This window comes from Spea bombifrons, chromosome 9 (assembly GCF_027358695.1).
Source record: "Spea bombifrons isolate aSpeBom1 chromosome 9, aSpeBom1.2.pri, whole genome shotgun sequence".
Lineage (NCBI taxonomy): Eukaryota > Metazoa > Chordata > Amphibia > Anura > Pelobatidae > Spea > Spea bombifrons.
In genome coordinates this window covers 20,931,786-20,959,507 of record NC_071095.1, presented here as the reverse complement: position 1 = coordinate 20,959,507, position 27,722 = coordinate 20,931,786, and the positions used below count along the sequence as shown (strand labels likewise).

The 27,722-nt window shown below is 46.2% G+C and overlaps 2 long non-coding RNA genes across 2 annotated transcripts; one reads left to right on the top strand and one right to left on the bottom strand.

The window, feature by feature from the left end:
- The first annotated feature begins 10,762 nt into the window (after positions 1-10,762).
- Positions 10,763-11,529, top strand: LOC128504883 (uncharacterized). The gene is made up of 2 exons (XR_008355497.1): positions 10,763-10,870; positions 11,263-11,529. It is a non-coding gene; the product is annotated as an uncharacterized LOC128504883 (long non-coding RNA).
- A 1,080-nt stretch (positions 11,530-12,609) lies between these two features.
- Positions 12,610-16,067, bottom strand: LOC128505111 (uncharacterized). The gene is made up of 3 exons (XR_008355537.1): positions 16,032-16,067; positions 13,445-13,568; positions 12,610-13,126 (listed from the first exon to the last, which is right to left on the bottom strand). It is a non-coding gene; the product is annotated as an uncharacterized LOC128505111 (long non-coding RNA).
- Positions 16,068-27,722: the final 11,655 nt, after the last annotated feature.

Below are 27,722 nucleotides of genomic sequence, written 5' to 3'. Positions count from 1 at the left end.
GGAAATATTTTTACTTTTTGGGTGAATTCACTTGTTTCAGTGATTAGAGGCTTCCTGCATATGGAGGGAATTAAACCCAAGTATTGGGGAGTTGGGGGGTGGATTATACCATTAGTGGGGGTTTGAGGGGGGGGAACAGAAATGTAAATAATGTAGAAGCTGCAGATCTCCGTGCAGGGAAGGAACGGGTGTTCTGTATAAGGAGCGATTCTGGCGCAGAATGAAGTGAAGTAATTGGCAGGAACGGTGTATTGGTTGCTATGGTGATTACTCCAATTTTACCACCAGAATTATCTCTTATACAGAACGCCCGACGGCCTCATGTAACCCGGAGCTTACGGGGAGGAACTGCGTTAAAGTACAAAGGAGGAGAAACATTAGAATAAGAGACCCTCGTCTGAAACTAGAGAGTCAGAGGCTTAGAAGGAATGTCAGGAAGTTTCACTTTACCGAGAAGGTGGTTGATAAATGGAACTGCCTCCCAGCAGAAGTGGTAGCGGCAAATACAGCGAGAGAATGTAATACACTTCTGCTGGGAGGCTGCTCCGTTTATCTACCACCCGACTTCTCAGAGGTTATACAGAGAGGGGACGTAAACACGCAGGGGACGGGGATACGGCTCCTGAATCTAAGACGAGACCAACAACTGCCTAAGGTATTAGTCTTTCCAGCAGGAAAACAAGCAACTGAGAGGGTGGCAGATAAATTGAACTGCCTCCCAGAAGAAGTGGTAGCGGCAAATACAGTGAGAGAATGTAATACACTTCTACTGGCAGGCTGTTCCACTTATCTACTACCCACATACAGAGTGACATCAGGGGTTAACAGACGCCAGGTTTAGTGAATACAGCCCACCAGTAAGGTTTTGGACGTTTCTTTACGTTCCGATGTATTATGAAGCGCTCGCCCCTATGAGCGGGCCCTGCACAATGTATAGTAAAATCGCTAAGCAATCTGTCCCGGGAAGCCGTGGGTTATTTGACACAGCGGAGGTTTACAGGAAAGCCGAGCCCCCAATCCCATCACTCCCAGCACTATGAACGTTATTTTGTGGCTGGTTATGGAGGTTTGGGGGGAGAAGAGTAGATTTTAGTAAATAGGAGGAAAGGATTTGGGGATTGTGGGATTTCTGTATAAGGAGCGATTCTGGTGCAGAATGCAGAAGTGGAGTAATTGGCAGGAACGGTGTATTGGTTGCTATGGTGATTACTCCACTTTTACCACCAGAATCATCACTTATACAGAACGGCGTACGGGGAGGAATTAGGAAATCACCTGTAAAACGGGACTTATGCTAGATGGGACCCCCTACTCCGGTCGTCAGCTTCACACTCCCTCCGCTGGGACCCCCGGAGTAAATAACCCCATTATTGGGTAACGCAGACGGCTTTTTATTTGGGGGGATTCTTTATCGTTCTCCATCTTACTGGAATTTCTTTTGTTTTAGGAAAGCCTAAAATCTCCGCCTGGACACACAGGGACTCCACGTTATAATTCCTCCCCAGCCGGTATCCGCTGCGCGTGACACCGCGCCAGAGACAGACGGCACGGTAAAGCTTCCCGGTAACGTATCCCGAGGGCGTGTGCATGTACCGTGTTACACCATTTAACAGTATTAACCCCTCGTATGCCACAAACTCCAAACAAACCATCATCAAACCCATTCTATTCCTCCCCAAGGGCCCCGCAGAATTCGAGGGCCACATCTGTATAAAACAGCTCAGCAAAAGCCACCCCGGAGCCGCAGCCGGCGGGTTTTATTTACTCGCCTGACGATGGAAACCCGACACGGTCGGCAGATTTCTAGATGGCAGCAAAACAGGCAAATTACAGCTTCTGCCCCTTCATTAACCCTCAGCGGGGAGAGCAGTCATTGTTTCAGCCAGAAATGTGATCTCAGTTACATAACATAACACCCATATATATACACACACCCCCTTTATATCACATTACATAACACGCATATACACCCCCGTAATATCACATTACATAACACATATACACCCCCGTAATATCACAATACATAACACACACATACACCCCCGTTATATCGCATTACATAACACGCATATACAACCCCGTTATATCCCATTACATAACACGCATATACACCCCTGTTATATATTCCCATTACATAACGCGCATATACACCCATGTTATATCACATTACATAAAGCGCATATACACCCACATTATATCACATTACATAACACATATATATTTACACCCCCGTTATATCACATTACTTAACACGCATATACACCCCCGTAATATCACATTACATAACGCGCATATACACCCACGTAATATATCATTACATAACGCGCATATAAACCCACGTTATATCACAATACATAACACGCATATATATACACCCACATAATATCACATTACATAAAGCGCATATACACCCACGTTATATCATATTACATAACATGCATATATATACACCCACATAATATCACACTACACAACGCCCATATACAGTCACGTTATATCACATTGCATAACGCCCATATACACCCATGTAATATCACATTACATAAAGCGCATATACACCCACGTTATATCATATTACATAACATGCATATATATACACCCACATAATATCACACTACACAACGCCCATATACAGTCACGTTATATCACATTGCATAACGCCCATATACACCCATGTAATATCACATTACATAACACCATATATATACACCCACGTTATATCACATAACGAGCATATACACCCACCTAATATCACATTACATAACGCCCATATACACCCACGTTATATCACAACACATTAAAAAAACGGACATATACACCATGTTAGACAACATTGAACAACGCCCATATACAGCCACGTTATATCGCATTACATAACAGCCATATACACCCACATTATATCACATTACATAATGTAAACAGAAACAAAGGTTGGAATACAGCACTCAGTTGTGAGATGGCGCACGAGCCAGGATACCACCAAGTCCTTCAATAAATCCAAAATAAAGTAGGAATCCCCACTCAAATGGTAAGGTGAGTTTATTTCACTCAGGCTGTGTGCAATAAACTCGCCTTACCATTTGAGTGGGGATTCCTGCCTCTTTATTTTGGAATTACATTACTGACGCGCATATACACACACACTACATGACGCGCACATACACCCACGTAAAATAACCTTACATAACGCGCATATTTCCGTATATTTTGTGTACAGATGCAGGAATATGCATTTTCACGAGGAGCACTAATATAATAAATAATAATAAATATAACAAGAGACGCAGCAAGCAGATAAAATGTGAATCAGGAGCTCGGAGCCGTATGTAAAGCAGTTAGCCGGACAGGAACGGCTCGAGATTTTTGGGGTTCCGACCCAACAAATATTCTCTCCAGCCCCATCTTTAGTCGTAATAAATGCCACATCCTCAGATCGCGTTATTCTTTGTATTCATTTCTATTAGACGTAAAATAGAGAGGAACGCGTCTCTTACCTGTTCAGGTCTCTTCTGTCGAGGGGCCCCAAGCAGTCGTCGGAGTTGAGCAGGAAGCCGTCGGCAGTCGGACCGAAGCCAGCGCCAAGTCACTGTACAGCCTCGAAAAGTTCCCTTTCCTCTCTACTCATGAGGCTGCAGGATAATGTTTTGCGCACTCCAGCTTCACACGCAGGCAGCAAAGCGAGCGACGAGCCCCTGAATCAGGCAGCGGCTCCCTTCTCGGGGCATTTTCTGCCGCCGTTCATACATTACGGCTCGTGATATACGTTGGGTCACAGAGCTGCACAGAATAGGAGACATCAGTGATTACGTGAACCAAACGGCACGTTACAGTAAAAGCCGAGAGCAGAGAGATTTGTTGAACTCACCGCGGGGTCCCAGTTGACGTGCGGCACCTTGGCGCGCAGGCGGAGGCCGAACATCACGAGCAGAACTCCGGTCACCACGAACTCCGAGAAATAGAGTCCCCCGCGGGGGAAGCGCTCCATGATGGTCTCGATACAGACGGAGGAGAGAAGAGCCGGGAGCTGCAGACAGGAGACAGCGGAGATCAGACGGGCATGTACTAGAAAGAGGGGGTCCAACTCCAAGCCCCGGGGGCCACAACCAGGCCAGGCTTTCTGGATATCCAGGACGGGCACTGGCAGCTCAGTGCAGTTGTTCGGAACATATTACATCATGTGTGTGTTCAGCGACATCAAAATCCTGGTCTATTTGTGGCCCTCGGGGGCTGGAGTTAGACACCCCTGGATATAAGCGATATGCATTAGATATAACGTGTGGCAGATAACTGTAGACGGCGTCCGTCCCGTAATCCGCTCAGCAAACAACCGCTTACGGGGCGGACGGCGGCTGCAGTTATCTTCCGGCTCGAGTCCAATATTCTAGGATTTATTCGTTTTTAGTGGTTTTCGGATTCTAGTTTTTGGAAACATTTCTTTCCGACGGACCCGACGATCCAAGCCGAGGAAGTTGGGTTTAGGAGTTCAGGTCCTGCGGTTCTTCGAGGGGTTAAATACGACTGCTGCCCCCCCCCCCGGGTTTAATAAACTGGGGCAGCAGATAAGGTTCTTCTACAGACAGACGAAGAGACAGAAGCGACGTTTATCATTAAACTAAATCCCAAACCCGTTAGGAAGCCGCTACCTAAACTGCGCTCAAGGCTCCCGTGGGGCTGCCGGCACCGTCCGGAAGGGCCAGGATTAGAATAAAGCGACACCAAGGAGATCGGCTTCTCTGTGTACCTGCCGACGTTCCTCCAAGCGTCCGTAAAGTCTCGAGTACTTACCGCGTATCGCCCTGTACGCCTGCCGAGCGGAAACGGCTCTGCATGAAAGGGTTAACGGCATTTACCTTCTAAACGGGGCGAAGACGCGGCGTTCTGTGTGTCCGTCCGCCGAGACACTAACGGGCCGAGCGATTCTGGAAATACGCCGCTTCTCAACAAAATATTCCGTATTAACGAGGAAATCCCCAGAAAAAGCGCAGAGACGAGAAATCATTCTTTCCGTTTTCTGCAGAACGGGGTAAATTCTCAAATTTCATTAAATCGTTCTATCCGACTCCTTATACAGCCTGCGCTAAACGATAGAACGGCTCGGTCTTAATAACCCTGCCGGGGACAGACGCATGAAAGTCCATTGAGGGACAGACTTCATTGGATAAGAAGATCGGTGACATCGCCGGGAGCCGCAGTCGCGCATCATCCACACCCTCCCAGCACCCAGACACCCGGCGGGTCACAGCCCCCAAACCCTCCCAGCACCCAGACGCCCGGCGGGTCACAGCCCCCAAACCCTCCCAGCACCCAGACGGCCGGCGGGTCACAGCCCCCAAACCCTCCCAGCACCCAGACACCCGGCGGGTCACAGCCCCCAAACCCTCCCAGCACCCAGACGGCCGGCGGGTCACAGCCCCCAAACCCTCCCAGCACCCAGACACCCAGCGGGTCACAGCCCACAAACCCTCCCAGCACCCAGACACCCAGCGGGTCACATCCCCGGCCCAGGATACAAAGAAATATCGAGACGCAGACACAGATGGAAGCTTCTCAGCCTCTCGCGCTAATAGCCCACGCTGACCCTCCTTAATGCACAGATATGATTTATACAGGTTTAGGGGCTTCCTGCGGGTCCTCATTTCATTCTGTACATGAGGGTGTATTTGCGAGCACAGGAGCTTACACTTCAATCCCCCCGATGCCTTCAGAATACAGAGTGACATCAGGGGATAACAGACGCCAGGTTTAGTGAATACAGCCCACCAGTAAGGTTTTGGACGTTTCTTTACGTTCCGATGTATTATGAAGCGCTCGCCCCTGTGAGCGGGCCCTGCACAATGTATAGTAAAATCAGCAGCAACGCTCAAGCGATCTGTCCCTGGAAGCCGTGGGTTATTTGACACAGCAGAGGTTTACAGGAAAGGGTCATCAATCTGACACCCTATGCTTTTACTGCGGGTGCCACATACACCCACGTTATATCACGCTACATAACACGCATATACACCCACGTTATATCACACTACATAACACGCATATACACCCACGTTATATCACGCTACATAACACGCATATACACCCACGTTATATCACGCTACATAACACGCATATACACCCACGTTATATCCCACTACATAACACGCATATACACCGTTATATCACACTACATAACACGCATATACACCCACGTTATATCACGCTACATAACACGCATATACACCCACGTTATATCACGCTACATAACACGCATATACACCCACGTTATATCACGCTACATAACGCGCATATACACCCACGTTATATCACGCTACATAACACACTACATAACACGCATATACACCCACGTTATATCACGCTACATAACACGCATATACACCCACGTTATATCACGCTACATAACATGCATATACACCCACGTTATATCACGCTACATAACGCGCATATACACCCACGTTATATCACGCTACATAACACGCATATACACCCACGTTATATCACGCTACATAACACACTACATAACACGCATATACACCCACGTTATATCACGCTACATAACACACTACATAACACGCATATACACCCACGTTATATCACGCTACATAACACGCATATACACCCACGTTATATCACACTACATAACACGCATATACACCCACGTTATATCACGCTACATAACATGCATATACACCCCCGTTATATCACGCTACATAACACGCATATACACCCACGTTATATCACGCTACATAACGCGCATATACACCCCCGTTATATCACACTACATAACACGCATATACACCCACGTTATATCACACTACATAACACGCATATACACCCACGTTATATCACGCTACATAACGCGCATATACACCCCCGTTATATCACACTACATAACACCCATATACACCCACGTTACATAACGCCCATATACACTAACAGTCCAGGCAGACGCTGCTAAATTAAACTATGCATTATGCAGGGCCTGCGGGGCTCTCTCTGCAGGAGACGCTCGCTGGAGTCGGCCCTTCATAATCCAGAGTAATATCAGTAAATCAGTGAAAATCTTCCACCCCCAGCATAATGCATACACTGCCCTGTCATATGTATAAATAATAGCCTTTGTCTAAAATGAGAGGCTCAGAAGTAATGCAAGAAGTTCTACTTTACTGAGTGGGTGGTAGATAAGTGGAACAGCCTCCCAGCAGAAGTGCATTACATTCTCTCTCTCTATTTGCCGCTACCACTTCTGCTAGGTGGCAGTTCCACTTATCTACCACCCACTCAGTAAAGTAGAACTTCTTGCATTACTTCTGAGCCTCTCATTTTAGACAAAGGCTATTATTTATACATATGGCAGTGTACGTGGGTATGTGTATTTCTTCCTCGTCTATGAGAGCCGTCTGCTCGATATTCCTTCTGTAAGCACTCGGTCGTTGGTCTCGTCTTATATTCAGGAGCCGTATCCCCATCCCCTGCATGTTTACATCCCCTCACTGTATAACCTCTACCACTTCTGCTGGGAGGCTGTTCCACTTATTTACATTCCCTCACAGTGTAACCTCAACTTAGAAATAGGGTAGTAGATAAGTGGAACAGCCTCCCAGCAGAAGTGGTAGAGGTTATAGAGTGAGGGGATGTAAACATGCAGGGGACGTGGATACGGCTCCTGAATAGAAGACGAGACCAACGACCGAGTGTTTACAGAAGGAATATCGAGCGGACTAAACGGCAGAGGTAAAGAGATGAGGCCCCTGCACCTGTATGACAAACACTCCTCATTCCATAAAGGGAAAAGATACTGGGTCTCTCACAGTTTGAACAGGGTTTGATTTCGCTACTCACTGCGGGCAATGTGTATAAAGAATAACTCCGGTGCAGCGGCAGAAGTGGAGCAATCCCCATAGCAACCAATGGAACGTTCCTGCCGATTGATCCGCTTTAACCGTTTGCGCCGGAATCCTTCTTTACGCACAATGGCCGCTGTTTGATAGAAAAAAAATCCCTATTAAAAAAATGGAGAAAAACCCAAAACTGATCGTTTAAGAAATGTCTTTAATAAGAGTTAACCCCTTGTTCCCGGGCTCCGCGGGCTGCTGTATGATCCCAGCGGGTAACTCGGCACTTTTGGGGTTAATTTCCTCGTTATTGTCTCCCGAGCGGCACCTGAGCGGTTCGGCTTCCAGGGCCGTATTTAAGGGGCTACAGAAGCCAACACCGGCCTTTAGGCGGTCAGTAGAGCGCGTGGACCCGGAGCGCACGGCGGCCTCCCGAGGAGAGATCCCGACCGGCAGATAGAGCGGCTTCTCACAGGTAACCCGAGCGGCACCGACTCTCCGCCCGTATCATCAGCTCGATATATACCGGATCACATCCATGCTTACGGGTTATCGCTTTTCTCTTACAGGGGCCGCAGACGGCGCAGATACCGGCGCGGGAGATCCCGGGAGCCAGGTGAGATAACGCTTATATCTGTATGAAGGGATGTATAGAATATAATATAATATATACACACAGAATATATACAGCACACTCACCCGATGCATAAACGCCAAACCAGACACTGCGTTTCATTACACAGGTTCCCGGCCAGCATCCAGGGCGAATCGGAACCAAAACCGCTTCAAACTCGGGTAAGTTCTGTGGAACCAGGTTAAAAATCCCACACGGCGTCTGCGCTTCTCATAAATACCGAGGAAAGTAACGGGTGGAGCACGCAGGTCAATTAATCCACCGCCCGGCAGGGTGGGGTCCACCGGATCAATTAAACAATTACCCCAGGGTGGGTCCACCAGACACCTGCGCCGTAATTCGGGTCCCAGGCAGGGTTAAATTGAAACTCCCCGGGAAAAAGAACTCGCTTTTTACACGCTTTTTTGCCTTAAAAATAAGTTGGTTCAGTCCGGGAAATAAACTTGGAACCATCTGCACCTGGAGGGCGGGACGGTCCCCTTTATACCCGATACTCTTCCCCCCTCTGTAGCATTAGAGCGGACGAGCACCCAGAACACAAACCCGTTTATTACCGGATACCGGCCCCTCATGTACCCCAATCTCTTACCACTTGTGTCTATTTTACGATGTATTCCAGATCCCAGATGAAGCCTTTTAGCCCCGGGATCTGCATTGCAGGCTCTGTGGCGGGCTGGTGAGGGCTGCTGGTCCCGGATACCATGCAAGCCGTAGAAGCCTCTTCCTCAAAACCATCCGTGTCTTCTGCCGCCCCCCTCAAACCTGAGGGACCTCCCGAGTGCAGGTGTAACTGGCGCGCATACCCACGAGTTCGTGCCGGCTGAGGAGCATGCAGCGAGCCCCAGGCGGGGTAGGTGCCGGCTGAGGAGCATGCAGCGAGCCCCAGGCGGGGTAGGTGCCGGCTGAGGAGCATGCAGCGAGCCCCAGGCGGGGTAGGTGCCGGCTGAGGAGCATGCAGCGAGCCCCAGGCGGGGTAGGTGCCGGCTGAGGAGCATGCAGCGAGCCCCAGGCGGGGTAGGTGCCGGCTGAGGAGCATGCAGCGAGCCCCAGGCGGGGTAGGTGCCGGCTGAGGAGCATACAGCGAGCCCCAGGCGAGGTAGGTGCCGGCTGAGGAGCATACAGCGAGCCCCAGGCGAGGTAGGTGCCAGCTTCGTGCCCTGGAACATTGCAGGAGCGGACAGGGAGCTCTGCTTTCGCAAACCGCTCTCTACCACAGCCAAGTTCTCTGTGCGGGTAACTCGGTCTGCCTTTTCTTTCCTCAGCCAATCAAATGTTCGCTTTAGCAGCTACGTCACACCAAAGGTCGTGTTTTCTCCCTGCTCCGCCCACTGGGTTCCTGCCTTCCGCGCCGGGCTCAAGTTATCAGGTAAGGATTCGCTCTGTTTTGAGTCATTGATTCGGTTTTGTGAGCGCAGTCCGCGCGCTTCCTGCACAGTCTGATTCTAGCTGTTAATACGGGGGGGGGATAAATAGAAAAATGCTAAAAAGTCGGCAGATACGGAGTAAAAATACATGTTTGGGTAGATGTGGCTGGAACAGAGAAAACTGTACTGACTTTCCTGCTCTCTTATTGGTCGCTCTGCCTGTCAAAGTTGGTGATTGACATATTTCAAAGCTCCTGTCATTCAAACTAAGGAACGCCCCCCAAATGGGTGGTGTCATTGTTCTAGACCGCCCACAAAGGGGTGGGGATACGACGTCATATGTTGATCTGACCAATAGAATTTGAGGAACGGTATGACGTCGCGCGCGGGTCCACCCACTAATTACCATGTCCACGCCCCTTTTACGCAGGTGCCCGATATGGGCGGTACAAAGTCATTATGCAAATATTGATTGTTGGCTGGAATAAATATGAATAATTTTTTTTTTTTAATTTTTTAGATGGTTATTTCAGTTGGTGTCGTCATTCCCTGGGGGAGGAGAGCCGGAGAGAAGTTTTATTACATGATTCTTACCTTGATTTAGTCGGCCGTCGTCTTCCTCTGGTTGGATTTGAACTCTGGTCCTCGGTGTTGTTGGTCCTGCGCTGTACATGGTGCGCCACTTTTGAATTTGAGGTTGTGGCGAAAAAAAAATAAAACTTGTCTTTTAAACCGATTTTCACCCAATCCTGAATCCTGCCATTCACACAGCTTCATAGCCTTTAATAGCAACCGTTTCAGATATAAAAAGTCATCTGTGTAATAATAGTTCTGTGTAGGTTTAGATCAAATAAATTAGCAAATGAATATGTTGCTCTCTAGTTAGAAATGGGGTATTTTGTATGTTTTATACTGATAAGTAACACTTTATTTACATGCAAGCTGCCCTTCATGTTACGATGGAATGCAGGACCTCATCTCGCTGCTGCTTCTGAATGATGGAAGGGGATTCCGCTGGGACAGGGATGTTAAACCGGATTAAGGTGCCAGCCGTGGAATGTCTAAGCAGTCTCTCGCTGCGTTAATAAAGTGGACAGGGGGGATATAATGATGGGCGGCAGTAAGAAGAGCGGGCGGTTCATTGATTCATTATGAGATTTTTCCAGTTTGTTGAGCAGCCTAAATGCCTGAGGTCGGGGTTGAACCCACAAGCCTCTCATTAGCGGCACCGTTCCCTATGGACTGCGCCACGAGGTTAGTTGGCTGCGGCCGGCGGCTGCGGGTTGTACTTGTCTTCTCTATTAGTTGGTGCTCAGCTTCATGTATCATTCACGTGGTAACCCAGCAGAGACGCTTATTTGAACAACTCGCTAATAAAGAATTATGTATTAACAGAATCATGAATTCTGAATATGCTTCTGTCTCTGACCCCCAGGTGCTCACCGGCTGAGAACGCACAACAGTCCCTGAGGTCTTCTGCTTAAGATGCCCACCGGAGTGAATGGAACCAAGAGAATCTCCCCATTGTGGATGCGATTCATGTGCCTGAGTGATGAATGTCTCCTGAAATGCCCCATTTCTAGTGGGAATCCCTCTGTCACCTTATGTGTTTTTCTAAGAGTTTAGATGCCTGAAATATCTCAAAGATGATGCGTTTATAATTCTATGTAAATAAAAAATGTACTTTATCATCAAAATGAAACTCCTTATGTGTTTATTTTGAGTTTCTTGTATAAACCGCAGCTTTTCAGTGAAACGTTGGGTGGTTTGGTGACGCTCGGCTAGTCTTCCAGTCTGGATCACATAAAATATTTTATTATAGAAACACACGTTGATTTTCTCGGATCTTCACGGGACAGTAAAATTCTTTGGGGCAGTTGCAGTTACGAGTTTGGACACGGAGAGTCACTGTCGACGTGTTGATTGGCTGGGACGGAGGAGATAAATCCACTGGAGGGGTGATAGAATATAACACTGACGCATTTCTGAATTGCCATCCTCCAATATGACTGTAGGGAATATTTAACCCCATAACATAACCAAAGTTACATTATAGGAATCAATACTCAACTCCACCACAAGAGGGCGATACACACAATTATCATTTATACAGTGCATATAATTACTGCAGTTATTTACAGTCCATACGATAAGAAGCGTTATTACTAGAACACACAGCCTGACGCCGTCACATTCTGTAATTATTACAAATAAGCACACGCAGACGGGGTTACTGCGATGATAGTTTATTGAAGCCAGAAACACCATCCTCTTTAGTTATACCAGCATTAAGAAGCTCCCGCCTGGTTTCTACTCTGTAACAGGACCAAGGACCGTGAAGTGTTAATGTTAAGCGATGTTCTGTTAAAAATATTGACTTTTCAAGGAAAATCATTACAAGGTAAGGAAATGGGAGAGCAAACCAAATCTGAGAGCAGCGCAAAGTGACACTGAAGCAGCAAATCCCAGTAACGCTCAGACCACTGGGTATAACGGGGAAGCCGGGGGAGCCAGCGGTATAAAGCGGGCACATTGTGGGCGATGAGTCTACTTGTAATAAAAGAAGTCATAAATTGCCCATACAAGACCCTCTCATTCCCGCAATAACCAGCAAATGTGTGGCAGGATGGGGGGGGCGACAAATGCCTCACCCAAACTTACAGCAAATCTCTATTTCAACATCCAAGCTTTTCTGCTTTTATGACCCCCCCCCGCTACCCGTTCCTGGAGGAGATCCCCCAAAATGACTCCACGCCAATAACGACACCGCAGCCATGCGTGGTTGGAAATTGAATTTGCCGCAGCATTTATTCACCAAATTCTGCAACGTTTCTTCTATGCGTTAATATGTCCATCAATGGTTTTAATGAACAGGTAATTATATACTGATAACAAAACACCCTCAATCTTGATGGAGGGAACCTGGGAGCCCTCTGAATGCTAATCTACAAAACAACATGGTTGATTTTCTATGCATCCGAATGTCATTGGGACATTGGGTGGGTCGGGGTGATCCCAATGCCGCAGCACCTCTCTCATTTTTAAGGGGGTAGAGAATTTAGAGTCACTCTTCGCTTGGCAGGGATCCAGAACAATCAACGCGTCCGAAGATCAGGGGAGGAAAGTGAACAGTATCTACTGTGCGCAGAGCCGCCTGGGTTACATCAGTTTGTTATTATTTTATGCTTTAAGCCGTCCGAGGAGATCAGCCAACTCTTCTTCTACAGAGAACCAGGCGTAACACAGTGTCCTGTCGGCGGGTCGTCCTGTCCAGCTCGTCCTGGATGATGGCTTCTGTGCTGCGGCCAAGAAAGAAAAAATCAGTATCACACCAATTGATAGTCTCGGTTATCTACATAAATAACTGAATATATGCTTAAACAATAAAACAAATAAAAAGGCACAGAAACTGTGGCTGCAGAAACGCTGCACTTTTCAGAAATTAAATATTCTCTTTAAAAAACATAAGTGCTAAATTAAAAAGAAATCTACAGCTCTCCCGATAACCCAGATAATCGTCCACCACCCAAGGAACGCTCTCTTTGGCATTGAAAAGTGAGAATAGTATGAGTTTAATTAAATAATCTTGATGAGCATCAAGCTCCATACATTCATACCTGTTTTTTTGGCTGATCCTTGTGCGTTCTGCGTGGCGGCCCCCTGGACTGCCTGGGGACCCTGTCTTTTTATGCAGGAGACTGTTGAAGAAACTGTCCAGGACTCCTTCGCTGGCAGCGGCATCTGTATTGGACGAATCCAGATTACACTTAATGGTTGGCGCATTAAAAAAAAAAAAAGGTTTCGTGACATCATCCATTATTTTTATTGTTCACTAAAACCGACTATTAAAAGAATGAGCTAGTCTACTTAGAAGTTTGAGATACGTCTCTCAAAGCGATCATTAAGTAAACACTATGTATGAAGGAACAGAGAACGGCATTATAAATACCTTAACACGGTGCAGGGGTGTCCATGAGCACAGACACCCCAACCATGACGCGTGGCGGCATATCTCTGATCTCCACCAATAAATGATAGATAACAACAGGGCTCGACAAACCCATTCCTGGTGCCCAGCCTCTTGCAGGGCAGCCATCATCAATCTGACCCCCTATGCTTTCCTGCGGGTGCCAGCGGGGTCACGTAATACACGGCACTCTCCTCACCGTGCGGCCGCAGGAAAGCTGAGGGTGAAGAAGCAGGAGGCAGGTAGCGGCGTGGCTGCTCTCCACGAGGTGAGGAGTAGTGTATGCGAGTGCCTATATTACACTATAGTGTCAGAGTACATCTGTAATGTTAAATTATTTAACAACGCTACGCAATCTGCTGACACTTGCAACATAATGGAGTCATTTTGAGTGTGTGCCCCAAGTGCTGTAGGGTCAGTGTGTATATGTATAGTGCCGGGGTCAGTGTGTGTAGTACTGTAGTGTCAGTGTGTATATGTATAGTGCCGGGGTCAGTGCGTGTAGTACAGTAGTGTCAGTGTGTATGTATAGTGGCGGGGTCAGTGTGTGTAGTACTGTAGTGTCAGTGTGTGTATGTATAGTGCCGGGGTCAGTGTGTGTAGTACTGTAGTGTCAGTATGTGTATGTATAGTGCCGGGGTCAGTGTGTGTAGTACTGTAGTGTCAGTGTGTATATGTATAGTGCCGGAGTCAGTGTGTGTAGTACTGTAGTGTCAGTGTGTATATGTATAGTGCCGGGGTCAGTGTGTGTAGTACTGTAGTGTCAGTGTGTGTATGTATAGTGCCGGGGTCAGTGTGTATAGTACTGTAGTCAGTGTGTGTATGTATGTAGTACTGTAGTGTCAGTGTGTATATGTATAGTGCCGGGGTCAGTGTGTGTAGTACTGTAGAGTCAGTGCGTGTATGTATAGTGCCGGGGTCAGTGTGTGTAGTACTGTAGTGTCAGTGTGTATATGTATAGTGCCGGGGTCAGTGTGTGTAGTACTGTAGGGTCAGTGTGTGTATGTATAGTGCCGGGGTCAGTGTGTGTAGTACTGTAGTGTCAGTGTGTATATGTATAGTGCCGGGGTCAGTGTGTGTAGTACTGTAGTCAGTGTGTGTGTGTGTGTGTGTGTGTGTGTGTAGTACTGTAGTGTCAGTGTGTGTATGTATAGTGCCGGGGTCAGTGTGTATAGTACTGTAGTCAGTGTGTGTATGTATGTAGTACTGTAGTGTCAGTGTGTGTATCTATAGTGCCGGGGTCAGTGTGTGTAGTACTGTAGTGTCAGTGTGTATATGTATAGTGCCGGGGTCAGTGTGTGTAGTACTGTAGTGTCAGTGTGTATATGTATAGTGCCGGGGTCAGTGTGTGTAGTACTGTAGTGTCAGTGTGTATGTATAGTGCCGGGGTCAGTGTGTGTAGTACTGTAGGGTCAGTGTGTGTATGTATAGTGCCGGGGTCAGTGTGTGTAGTACTGTAGTGTCAGTGTGTATATGTATAGTGCCGGGGTCAGTGTGTGTAGTACTGTAGTCAGTGTGTGTGTGTGTGTGTGTGTGTAGTACTGTAGTGTCAGTGTGTATGTATAGTGCCGGGGTCAGTGTGTGTAGTACTGTAGAGTCAGTGTGTATATGTATAGTGCCAGGGTCAGTGTGTGTAGTACTGTAGTCAGTGTGTGTGTGTGTGTGTGTAGTACTGTAGTGTCAGTGTGTATGTGTGCTATATGTACAGTGCTCGAGTCAGTGTGTGTGTAAATGTATAGTGACAGAATCAGTATTTCTACTGTATTGTAGTGCCAAATTCAGTGTGTATGTGTGCACAGTGTTAGAGTGTTTCATTGTATATACGTATAATGTTAGCCAGTGTGTGCCCATGTGTATAAGAGTGTGATGCTAGCCTGTATACAGTATGGCATTAGCATGAGTGTGTACGTCAGCATGTAGTGTGTCTATTAGTTTATGGCGTTAGTGTACATGAGCATAAAATGTGCGTGTGTTACTGTAAGGTGGTAGTGTGCATAAGATGTTAGCATGTGTCTGTTATCGTATGTTGTGTGTAAATATATGTTCGTGAATGGCCAGGCTCGACAAACCCCAGGCGCCAGGTAAATAACAACGTGATTGGGGAAGAAAAAAAAGAACTGGCTTGTAACTTTTTTGACTGGCTCCTAGATCCAAACCATGGATCCTGAATGGCCCAGCATGAAGATGAAGTGCTTTCCCCGGACACGCAGTATGTAGAGAATGGCGTTCACACTTACTGGTAATATTTGGATCCGATTTATTTCCTGCTGCCATGGCCGAGGAGACGGGTACGGCGGCGGTGCCAGAGCGACCAGGAGCTCTAGGGGGTCCTGCAGGAGCCGGCGCTGGAGATTCCTGCAAGACAAGGAAACAATTCTATCATTCAGGAGCTAGAATGCGGAATTCTGTTATCATACAGGATAAAAGTGTTATATATGTATAAATATAGATATATATATAAAGCACTCTCAAAGGATGGTCGGCACTCCAGGTGTTCAAGTTGTATGGAAACTGCTGGTTACTAGCACCAGGCGTGGAATATTTGGAATGGTGTGCAATGGACTTTGTGAGTATGTACGTATGTATGTATATATATATATATATACAGATCCAAAAGGGAAGCACTCACCTGAACCAGCATTTATTATAAGGGGTGCTGCTGAAGACGAAAGCCATACACAATCTCTAAATCAGCGCACTCACATCAAATAGGTTATAAACTCTCATAACTGTAGTCCTTGTTAAAGCTACTTAAAAACGCCTTTCTAAGATGACAAAATTGGAGTTTTAGTCACATCATACGGCCATATTATGCTAAGCCCTGTCACCCCCCAGAATCCGCAGCATGAGGTGCCATCAAACCCCAAGCATGCGGTCCCATCTGGACCAGCCTTGAGCTCACCTGCCCTGACTCACAGCAAGGGGTTAACAGGGGAAAACTCAGGTACCCCCTGATATTTAAGGGAAATATACCTTAGCAGATCAGTCATTACCAACTTTCCTCAAGGTTTAATCATATAAAAACCATAAAGGCGATGGGAGAGCTTTTAAAACATGCGCACAGGGTCTCATTAGACAATCTGGAACTCTCACTTTGTTGCCGGCTGGCAGCGAGTATAACGTACAGGTTCTTTAGGACAACCACATCTATTGCAAGCTTCAGAGCTGGGGGACCGGGAAAGAGGCAAACGCATCCGTGGCATTCTGCATAATCTGCATGACGAAGCAAACAAACGTTTAAAGCGACCACTCAGCGATCATATGCACTGAAGTACATGAAGGCTGGAGAAGCTCTTATAACAGCATCGACATTGAATTACGCAACGTTTCCTAGACGTGGATATCTGGAACACAATCATCACACTTACTGGTGAAGGTGTTGTCTTTGCTACTGGGTGTAGTAGCGACAACTGGAGCGGCGGGTTCATTTCTTTTTGTTCTCGGCGCCCCCTCCTGGGTTGTTTGTGTCATAACACGGGCAATAAATAGGTACGGACCGTCCTGCCACAGCATTCATCACCTAACAAGAAAATCAGAGGCGATTCAAACACGCCATTCCCTGGGACTCGGTGATTGCACCATTAACACCCCATGGGACGGTCAAAGTACTTACGGGTTTTTCAGTAGACACCAGCTTTACGGTCTCAGCGTCTTTCCTCTGGAAGAAAAAAAAACATACTTTGCAAGACACCCACCACATAGAATCAAGGCAACTGACTGTTCCGCTCCTTCCATGCGCGGCCAGCCGTTCGGTAAATGTGTGATTATGCTACATCAGATAAAGGCTAATCTGTTTAATTATACAGTTCAATGCACATCCTATCCCTGGGTTCTGCCTGTAGATAGATATGTATATAGTGAAAACCTGGGTATAGGATGTGTATGTAATCATATTTAATAGATTATCGTGTTTCTGATATAATCTTGTTATAATTTCCTGTTTATTCCTCTAATTTCCAAATTATTGGCTGGTTTTCTTTTGTTTGCGTTGGATACAGTGTGTTGGTACGGAGTATTGTTTTTATTTCGGTTTTTATTTATCTGCACTCACCACGTCCGTCCTTTAGTGGCCACCTTTGTGTCACCGGTCTGGCCCAGACAAATTGTTCTCTCAAGCCATATACTGCAACGTGTAAATATGCGACATGATCAAAGGATCTACTCAACCGAGCCATAAACCCCACTGCTTGGAAACAAGCAGATACATCAGGACTGCCCCACAAAAAAGGACACTTGGGTGGTATGTCTCTGGGGTATTATTTTATGGTTGTATGTAAATAATACTTAATGGCAAAGACTTTTTGAGGGTTCCCCCCCTCCCCCAAAGGTCCTCATAAGCACACCTGGGAACTCTGCGGGTCAACATCGGAAGAGAAGACGACAAAAAACACGGAACAGATAACAGTATATTTTTGGTAATATTCATTTATTATATATTGGTTTGGGGAAAGGATACAGGGAGGGGAATCACAGGAGAATCACAGGGAACGTGGGGGTTCAGCATCTCCCAGGTCTTCTTGGGGACGTTACTCGATGCCACAGACGCAAACACAGAAGCAGCTGGCCTTGAATCTCTTCGGCTTGAAGAGCCTTCTAAAAAATCTGGCTGCTTTCCCCCCTTTTGGCATTTTAGCGGAGAGAGTCTCTGAGCGGGAGCTCATTTCAACGCCGATCTCAGGGGCGGCTCTCCTGGGCACATCATTCTCGTGTTGGTAACTGAGCTGTGAACTGATATCGGACAGCGTGTCCATGTGGACGTCTTCATACGGACGGTAGTTCAGCACACAAGGAGGCCAAATGTCTCCACTGGGAAGATCTTCACCCATTTCCAGACTTATTTCGGACACCGTTCTCACGTGCACATCTTCGTATGGCCGGTAGTTAAGCACATAAGGAGGCTCCATGTCTCCACTGGGAAGATCTTCACCCATTTCCAGGCTTATTTCGGACACCGTCCTCATGTGAACGTCATCCACCTCGCAGGCGGGATCGTAAGGCGGCTCGTTCTCTTCCACGCCGTAGAAGATGATGTTTTTATAACACAGATTTCTGAAGCAATCCTCCTTTGATATATCCATCTCTATATATTTCTCTCACTGAAGTCAATAGCACACTACAATAGGCAGCAGGTAGCAACGGACTGCTCCGTTCCTGATCTACACTGCTGAGTGCGCTTCACCATCTCTGATGTCATAGAGCAGTAGAACTATCCTCCATACCAACACACCGTATCCAACGCAAACAAAACAAAAACCAGCAGACAAAATTATATCAGAAACACGATAACCTATTAAATATGATTACATACGCATCCTATCCCCGGGTTTTCACTATATACATATCTATCTACAGCCAGAACCCGGGTATAGGATGCGCAGTAAACTGTATCATTAAACAGATTAGTCTTCATCTTATGTAGCATAATCACACGTTCTACAGAACGGCTGGCGGGCCGCGCATGGAAGGAGCGAACAGCCAGTTGACTCGATGCCAGTTGCTAAATACGATCGCCAACGGATGAAGAATAAACGGACACTTTAAACCAGATAAATGAAGGCAAATGTGATAGAGAAACGGAACAGGAGATGGAAATAACCGACAACGCAACCAGCACGGGAAGTGATATCGCGTTAGAAGAATTAAATGAGGATTATGTGGAAAAGCTATATTTCTGAAATACCCATACGAGGACGTCCATACGATGTCGCTATCAGAAATATGTCTCGAAATGACTCCCCATGCCGATAATTGTCCAACTCATGCAAGAGGCTGAAACCCCAAGTTCCCTGGATTCTCCTAACGATTTCCCTCCTTTTACCCTCTCCCCAAATCAAAACCATTTCATAATAAATGAAAATGGCCCAAAATCTAGCTGGTTATTTGTTGCATTTTTCACACTCTTACTATTTGATTATTACAGACCTACAATGCTTCCCGTTGCAATATATTTTTATTCTCTTTATTTTCCTTCTGTTCCCCAAATCGTATTGTGCAGTGTATTTTTCACGGTTTGCTCTTATTGCGATTGCCCTCTTGAATGCATGGAGGTAAATATTACACGATGAAATAATTATTTCCGGGAAGGGTTTGAGCGTTCCACAGTACCAGCAATGGCGCTTCTAAGGCTGCATTTAGAGATCAGACCGGATCCCCCACAAGGGGCATCTACGCAGGGCAGAGCCTGAACATCGGGGCTGCCCTAACTTGGAAGGCCCTTTTCTGGTTATGTGTAAGAAAATAATTATTGGTCTGTGTTTGAAAGACATTCATTACATGGCGGCGTACGCCCATTTTAAAAGTGTTTAGGAGGCGATCAACTAACACCCCAGGACGGGCTGCGACGAGCTGAGTGAGTTTCAGGGTCATGCGTATATAAGCATTCTCAGTGCACTCTCTCTTCTCGGCTGGCGGTAGAACTGTTTTTTCATTCCTGTAAAACCCTGCCGGCCTTACCAGTGCCCAATTTGGCGAAAACCTGCATTGACTCATCAAATCGTTTTTGGCAGAAGAGGTTGAAGGCATAAAGGTTCTGAATGTGGTGGATCTGCTGCCTCTTCTCAGTGACTGCATCGTCTTTCATTCTCTAAAAAGAGGAAACATTCAGACAGAAAAAAATGATCAAACATACACAGGACAGGCGATTCATCTTAGAGAGATTTCTCGTGTGTTCTTTACTGGGAATGTCTGGCCTTTATCTATAGCTGGATATTAAAATCACCATTAAATATAACCCCTTCAATGTTACAAATACAAGTGCAATCTCTTATTTAATAAACCAAAGGATGGCTTTTAGGCATGGAGCAAAAGGGGTTGCACGGCATTACAATTACCAGCCAACTGTAAAAAGTCCGGATTTAAGATGGAAATTCAGCACCAGACTTAAAGGCTTCATTTTATTGAAATCATCAATTATTATTGGGTATTCCGAAAACACTCACCCCGCTCCTTCTTCACGCGATATAACAGGAGATGCCCTTGTTTTGTTCCGACGAGAAGCCATTCCTCTGAAAAAAAGAAGAGAATTTATTTGTAAAAATCCTCGGTACTAATTATAATTTTGTACAAAAAAAAAAAATATGACTCCTTGTATTGGAATCCATGATTAAAAATAAAATGTTTTTGCTTACCGGTATATACATTTACGTAATAATTATATTAAATGATATTATTTAAAGTTTGATATGCATAATTCTTTAGTGTTTTCAATGGGATATTCTCTGAGAATTTTGTCTAAAATCATCTATTTTGTGTTCTTTTCTACACAATTTTTTTAACCCTGTAAAGCAAGATTTCTGGGAGAAACACGATCTCAGTAGTATTAAAAGGTTACTAAATAACAACAATACACACCCTGTGTTACAAAAACAAAAATATTTGTAATCATCACACATACAAAAACAAAACTGATAATAACAAACAAGACATAGCATTCCACACACACACACACACACACACACACACGTGTGAGTGATGACGTAATGCTATAATTAACCGTATTGTGTCACACTCGAGATTCCATAGCATCACATCACGTGACGTCACATCAAACGCTATTAATGAGTTAATACACTATAATAATAATAATAATGTAATGACGATTAAAGGCTGTCTGCTGTCACTTGGGCCTCAATTACAACCCCTCATACAAGTAAGTGATTTAACCCTGTCCTGTCACTCAATACCCCTGGCGGAAGTCCAGATTAACCCTCACAGTTCACAAAATGATAATAAGCTGTCACTATGGCTTTGCTCATGTCCGGTAGACAACCCGCATGCCCCGGTCTTTGCCCCGGTCTTTGCCCCGGTCCTTACCCCCAGGCTGCCAGACACTCTATCTGCAAGGGCAGCTTCTCCAAAATCAGCACCGGCTCAAAAGCGTCATGCATAGCAGCTGCGGCCTGGACATCCCAACCAGGCCTCGGGCTCTCCTAGGCAACCGAGTGACCCTCGCGACCAAATCCCCGCTGAATATATCGAAAGCAAGGCGAAAATAGTTAGAAGGTACGGTAAGCGAACGACGGCTTCCCACACAGGGCAAAAACACAGGCCACGTCTTCCTGGTACAAAGCCCCGCCCATTCACTCATAAACCCCGCCCCATGGGAAGATCATGTGCTACAGGAGGACACATTTGTCAAGGACTCCAACTCCCATCACGTACTGTCACTCACATGCCTGTTACTGAGTAAGGAGAGAGTGCGGAGAGTGCTATGTCTTTCCATACCTGGGAACTCTCAGGGGGCAAAGAGACTGCAACCCAAAGCACCAGACTTCACTCTGCCCAGGTATCTCTGCCTCCCCTTTGCCCCGTTAGCAGAACACAGTGGCTTGAACACAGGTGACTTTTATTTTTACTTGGTGACAAGTACTGCTTTTCATCAGACAGAGGGAGCAGATGAAATTGCTCTCCGGAGAAAATCTCTTTTCCCCTTTTCAGCAAAGTTTATACCTAAATTACACTTTTATATATGCTATGATATATACATATTTTATTATATATTCGAATATTATTCTAATTATATATACATATACATTCTAAATATATTCTCATATTACATACATATATATAATTATTATATATTCCAATTAAATATATATTCTAATTATTTGTTTCCATTCATTTTCCGGACAAATACCTTTATTTATAACACTGATAATACAGAGGGATAGTTGGATGAGGTTGTAGGAACACGTCACAGGTTTGCGCATCTCCATGACCGGCTTCCGGGTGCGCTGAGCAACATCTGCATCAACATCATGGACCTGGAAGACACTGGGGGGGGAGGGGGGTGATATCAGAATCAGGGGGGGCCGCAGGAGTAATAAGCCGTCACCGACAGACTTACACACAGGATCCCTAAACGCTGAAATGCCTCAAAGGGTCTAAAACACAAGACATTTATTACAATGGAACCATGGAGATCCCTGCCAACAACATCTTAACACAATGGAATGGATCACTATAAAGAACCCCTCATCCAGGCCTCCGTGGGGGGGGGTTGTGCTTGCATATTCTGGCTATATTTCTATATGGAGATAATCTAAATGTTTTATAAATGAAAAAGGAGGACCCCCCCCCGTCGTCCCCCTTTTTCACCAACATCTTCAATTGGTTTAACAAAGAAGAGAGACCCCAAACGATGGCTGAATAGTGAAGGGACTGCAGCAAGAGACTTCTCCTACAATGGAAACACTAAGTACCCTCAACCGTTTCCTACCAAAGCACAATCGATTAGATCGCTGCCAGCTGTAGGGGTCCTTCTATAGAAGTGCGTCACAAAGTATGATATGTATAAGGGCTCTCATTGATACGATCCCATCTACAAAACAAGGGTGAGGGGAGAAGAGGAGCGATTGGGGTATAGAGATGCATCCAGTCCCTCACCAAATCCTGTTGCCTAAAGAACATCTCCCAAATTTTGGCCATTCCTCACACAAGTAACAACCAAAATACTAATGCACTCCCTTGTGATATCCCACCTGGGTTATTGCAACTCCATACTAGCTGGTCTCCCCCTCCCCGTACATTCACCTCTTCAATCCATCCTTACTCTTTCTGTCACCGTTCCTCCTCTGCCGCTCCATTTCTTCCCCGTACCCCTCCAGAATCAAATTTAAACTTGTGACCCCGAGAGCCCCGAACAACTCTGCACCCCTTATATCTCTCCCCATCTATCCAAATACATCTCTAACCACCCTTTTCGTTCCTCTCATGACCTTCATCTCTCTTCTACCATCATTACCTCTTCCCTCTCCCGCGTCCAGGAGTCACCCGCGCTGCACCGCAAACTCCCTTCCACATTCTGTCAGATTTTCTCCCTCGTGTGCAAGTTTCAAAAGCTGTCTGAAAACCCACCTCTTTCAAGAAGGGTTCCTTTCGTCATATGGCTCTCTACCAGCATCCTATCTAAGCCATCTAAACAACCAACAACCTCCACAGCTCATCCTGACTTGACCAGCTCATCCTCCTCCAAGCCGTCTTCTCCTGTTTCCTCCTAACACATTTTGGACAATGCTATGCTTCCAACTTAGTGTGGAACGCACCGGGCCCCAGTGCAAAAAGCAAGGGCCATAAAGACATGGTCGGATGAGTTTGGTGTGGAAGAACTTGACCGGCAGCACAGACCCCCAACCTCAACCCCATCAAACACTTCTTTGGATGGACTGAAACAGAGATTGGGAGCCAGGCGTTCTCATCCAACACCAGTGCCCGGCCTCACAAACGCTGTACGGGATGAACAGTGGAAGAAAAATCCCACAGAAACTCTCCAAAATCTTGTAGAAAGCCTTTCCAGAAGAATGGGAGTTGTTATTGCTGCAAAGGGGGGGGGGACTACGTATTAACGCTTGTGTATTTCGAATGTGATCTCGTAAAAGTCCCTGTTGGTGTAATGGTCAGGTGTCCCAATACTTCTGTCCATATAGCATAAATATTATTTAGGTCCGCAACATTGAAGAAAATAGCTGATGCTGAGGCGATGCGCGATTCCTATCATGGGGCTGACTTACGGCTAGCCCCTCGGCGGGCAGCGTGATCGTATTCCTGCTGGGCTCTAGGAGCGATGAGGACGTCAAAGATGGCAGCACCCTTTCTTCACTATATCCTTCATAACCCGAAGGACACTCCTCCAGTGAGGATCTATGTTCCTCAGATTCAGAGACATTGGGGACAGACAGAGGATCTGGTCTTTCCAGAATAAGGGGAATTTATTCCTTATAACTTATAACCTTCTTCCCGGCTTATGAGATTGGCAAGTTAGTAGGTGCAGTTACGACCGCATTGTCTCTTACACTCTGCTACTGTCTCCTATACTCTGCTACAGTCTCCTACACTCTGCTACTGCCTCTTACACTCTGCTACTGCCTCTTACACTCTGCTACTGCCTCTTACACTCTGCTACAGTCTCCTATACTCTGTTACAATCTGCTACTGCCTCTTACACTCTGCTACAGTCTCCTATACTCTGCTACTGCCTCTTATACTCTGCTACAGTCTCCTATACTCTGCTACTGCCTCTTATACTCTGCTACAGTCTCCTATACTCTGCTACTGCCTCTTACACTCTGCTACAGTCTCCTATACTCTGCTACAGTCTCCTACACTCTGCTACTGCCTCTTACACTCTGCTACTGCCTCTTACACTCTGCTACTGCCTCTTACACTCTGCTACAGTCTCCTATACTCTGTTACAATCTGCTACTGCCTCTTACACTCTGCTACAGTCTCCTATACTCTGCTACTGCCTCTTATACTCTGCTACAGTCTCCTATACTCTGCTACTGCCTCTTACACTCTGCTACAGTCTCCTATACTCTGCTACTGCCTCTTACACTCTGCTACAGTCTCCTATACTCTGCTACTGCCTCTTACACTCTGCTACAGTCTCCTATACTCTGCTACTGCCTCTTACACTCTGCTACAGTCTCCTATACTCTGCTACGGTCTCCTATACTCTGCTACAGTCTCCTATACTCTGCTACCGTCTCTTACACTCTGCTACAGTCTCTTATACCCCAGTATGGTACCTCTCACCTATTAAGTTGCTGTTTCTTGTTGGTTCCCCAAGCCGTTGTAAGGGAGAGTGACACATCGCAGAAACAATAATATTTGAAAAAAGTAAAAACTATAATTTTAATAATTAACTTTTTATTATGCTGCAAACGTCGGGGCTTCAGTTCCTCTTCCGGATCTCGGGAGCCACTGCCGATATTCAGCGCTTCAGACTCCACGTCCCCGTTTACTCCATGATGTGTTTCTCCTTCCCGCTCTACGCTTTTTAGCAACAGGGGAGAAAAAAACACGTAGGTCCCCCTAAAACCTTCTTAGATTTAATCGCTTACCTTTGAGTGGTTTTACTGCCTCCTACCAACTAATCCAGACGGCTCCAATGTCACCAGTAACAAACCCCTTAACCCCCGGGAGCCAGATCCTGCAAACAGCAAAGGGTTAAACACACAACACCTTTCCACTGAACACATTGACATTTAAAATCTGTTACGCTGAACGGGTAAACCCAAGGCAGGTTTCTTCCGCAATGAACAGGTGGGCATTTGTGGCGCCCGTGCCCCCCTTTGTGCTGAAAGGGTTAAACCACATAAGCCACCCTCGGCATCCGTGTCTGCGCAGCGTCCCACCGCCGAGTAATCTTCGCACCAAAGCAGCTTTTCCATGGTTAGTGCCAGGACCAGTTACTAACGATGTAACGGAGCAAACGGGGTCCCAAGACTGTCTGACCCGGGTGATATAATACCCCCCCCCACACCCCCAGCGTCTGTCCATGCAAAATAATCCAGAGCCGCAAATAAAAACATAACCCATTTACAATACTATACAGAAATTTAATTCAAAGACACACAATTCCGAGACTCGACACATTACCTCTGCCGCGGCTTCCGTTTGGTCCTACTACTTCCCCAAATATTCCATATAACCCCACGGCAAGAACGGCCGAGATCAAATAATAATAATATCGTATGATTAGCATGGTTTCTTCCTCAATCGGACCGTGATATTTAAGATCAGAGTAACATAAAAGTAGATGAAAAATATACATATAAATCACTGATATAATGGTGGTGGGGGGCTTGATTTAAACAAACAACCGTACAGTAATATGCCAAAACTGCTAAAAATATAAAATTAAAAAATATTTATATATATATACGGCCAAAACCCGGCCTTGAATTTGGCAGCAGGGTGTTGGCCGTGGAGCGGGAAACTAAGAAATATGAACGTGTGGGGAGATGCTGTCCTCTGCGTGTCCACACATCACCCAAGTATGGCTTTACAGGGTAACAGGGCATGACAACCCCCCCCCCCCGGTTTTAATCCGGAACATATTAGCCCTGAAGCGGAGACGCGTTCTGCGCTGGTGTGTTTTCCACGTGTACAGTCCAACAGGCGACCGCGTGCGTGTATGTGCATAGATAAACATATCCGGCCAACACGTACCTATAAACGTGAGCACGCGCAGTAAGGAGGGTTCACATTATTAAAAGACAAGGATACGTGTATACCATAGGCAACCAACCCCCCCCCCCCCCCCCCGCACTTCCCATACCATGTACGTAGAATCACAATGTTTGTGTGGCGGGGATAACAGACTCTCCGCACGCCTGTTGAGCGTCGGGTGGTTCCAGGCCAACAGTTTAAAGCTTGGGCTACATTGGACACGGCCTAGGGTGTACACGCTACTGCCCGCTTCATGCCCTCCTTACTAATCCCCTACACTAGCCAGACTAGAATCAATCAGGAATGCATCGGCGGGTTTACTTCATATGAGATAGACAATGGAAAATTATATATTATATATATACGTTAATTAAAAAAATAAGGTTTGGGGAAGATGGGGGTCTTAAAAATTGATTTACAATGGTATCGGATACTTAACTGACCTTTGGGTTTGGTCTTCTCCCCACCATGTTTAGGGGAAACACTGCCCTACAGTACAAAAGCAGGTTTTAGCCTCCAGTTAGTAAAGGGTGTGCAGGGACCTCTTTGTGCAAAGTGGATAGAGAGCAGTCCTGAGTTCCAGGAGTATTATTGGGTAGAAGGTTTCACCTACACACCTGTATACCTGAAAAAGACCCCGCAGACATTGCTGAGGCCTTTAAGAAGATTCTGTGAGAAGACAGATGGTTTCTAGACTCCACTCCTGGTTATGCTTATCGCTACCTGTCAAAGCACTCCAAGGAGTGGAGCAATATTATCTACTCTTGGTTCCTCCCAGCGTTAGGTGTAATTGTCTGAATAGCTAGTTTTTCCTGAAAAAAAATGATGGGAGGTGATGTTAAGGTGAATCAAAGGGTGGGGTAACAGAAGGCTCATGTTTGTCAGTTCCAGAGTCTAACCTAACACAGTTGTTGATCTTGATCCTCCTCCTACCCCACCACGTGCACTCAAGGCTTCCAAGATTTCATTCGTTGTCA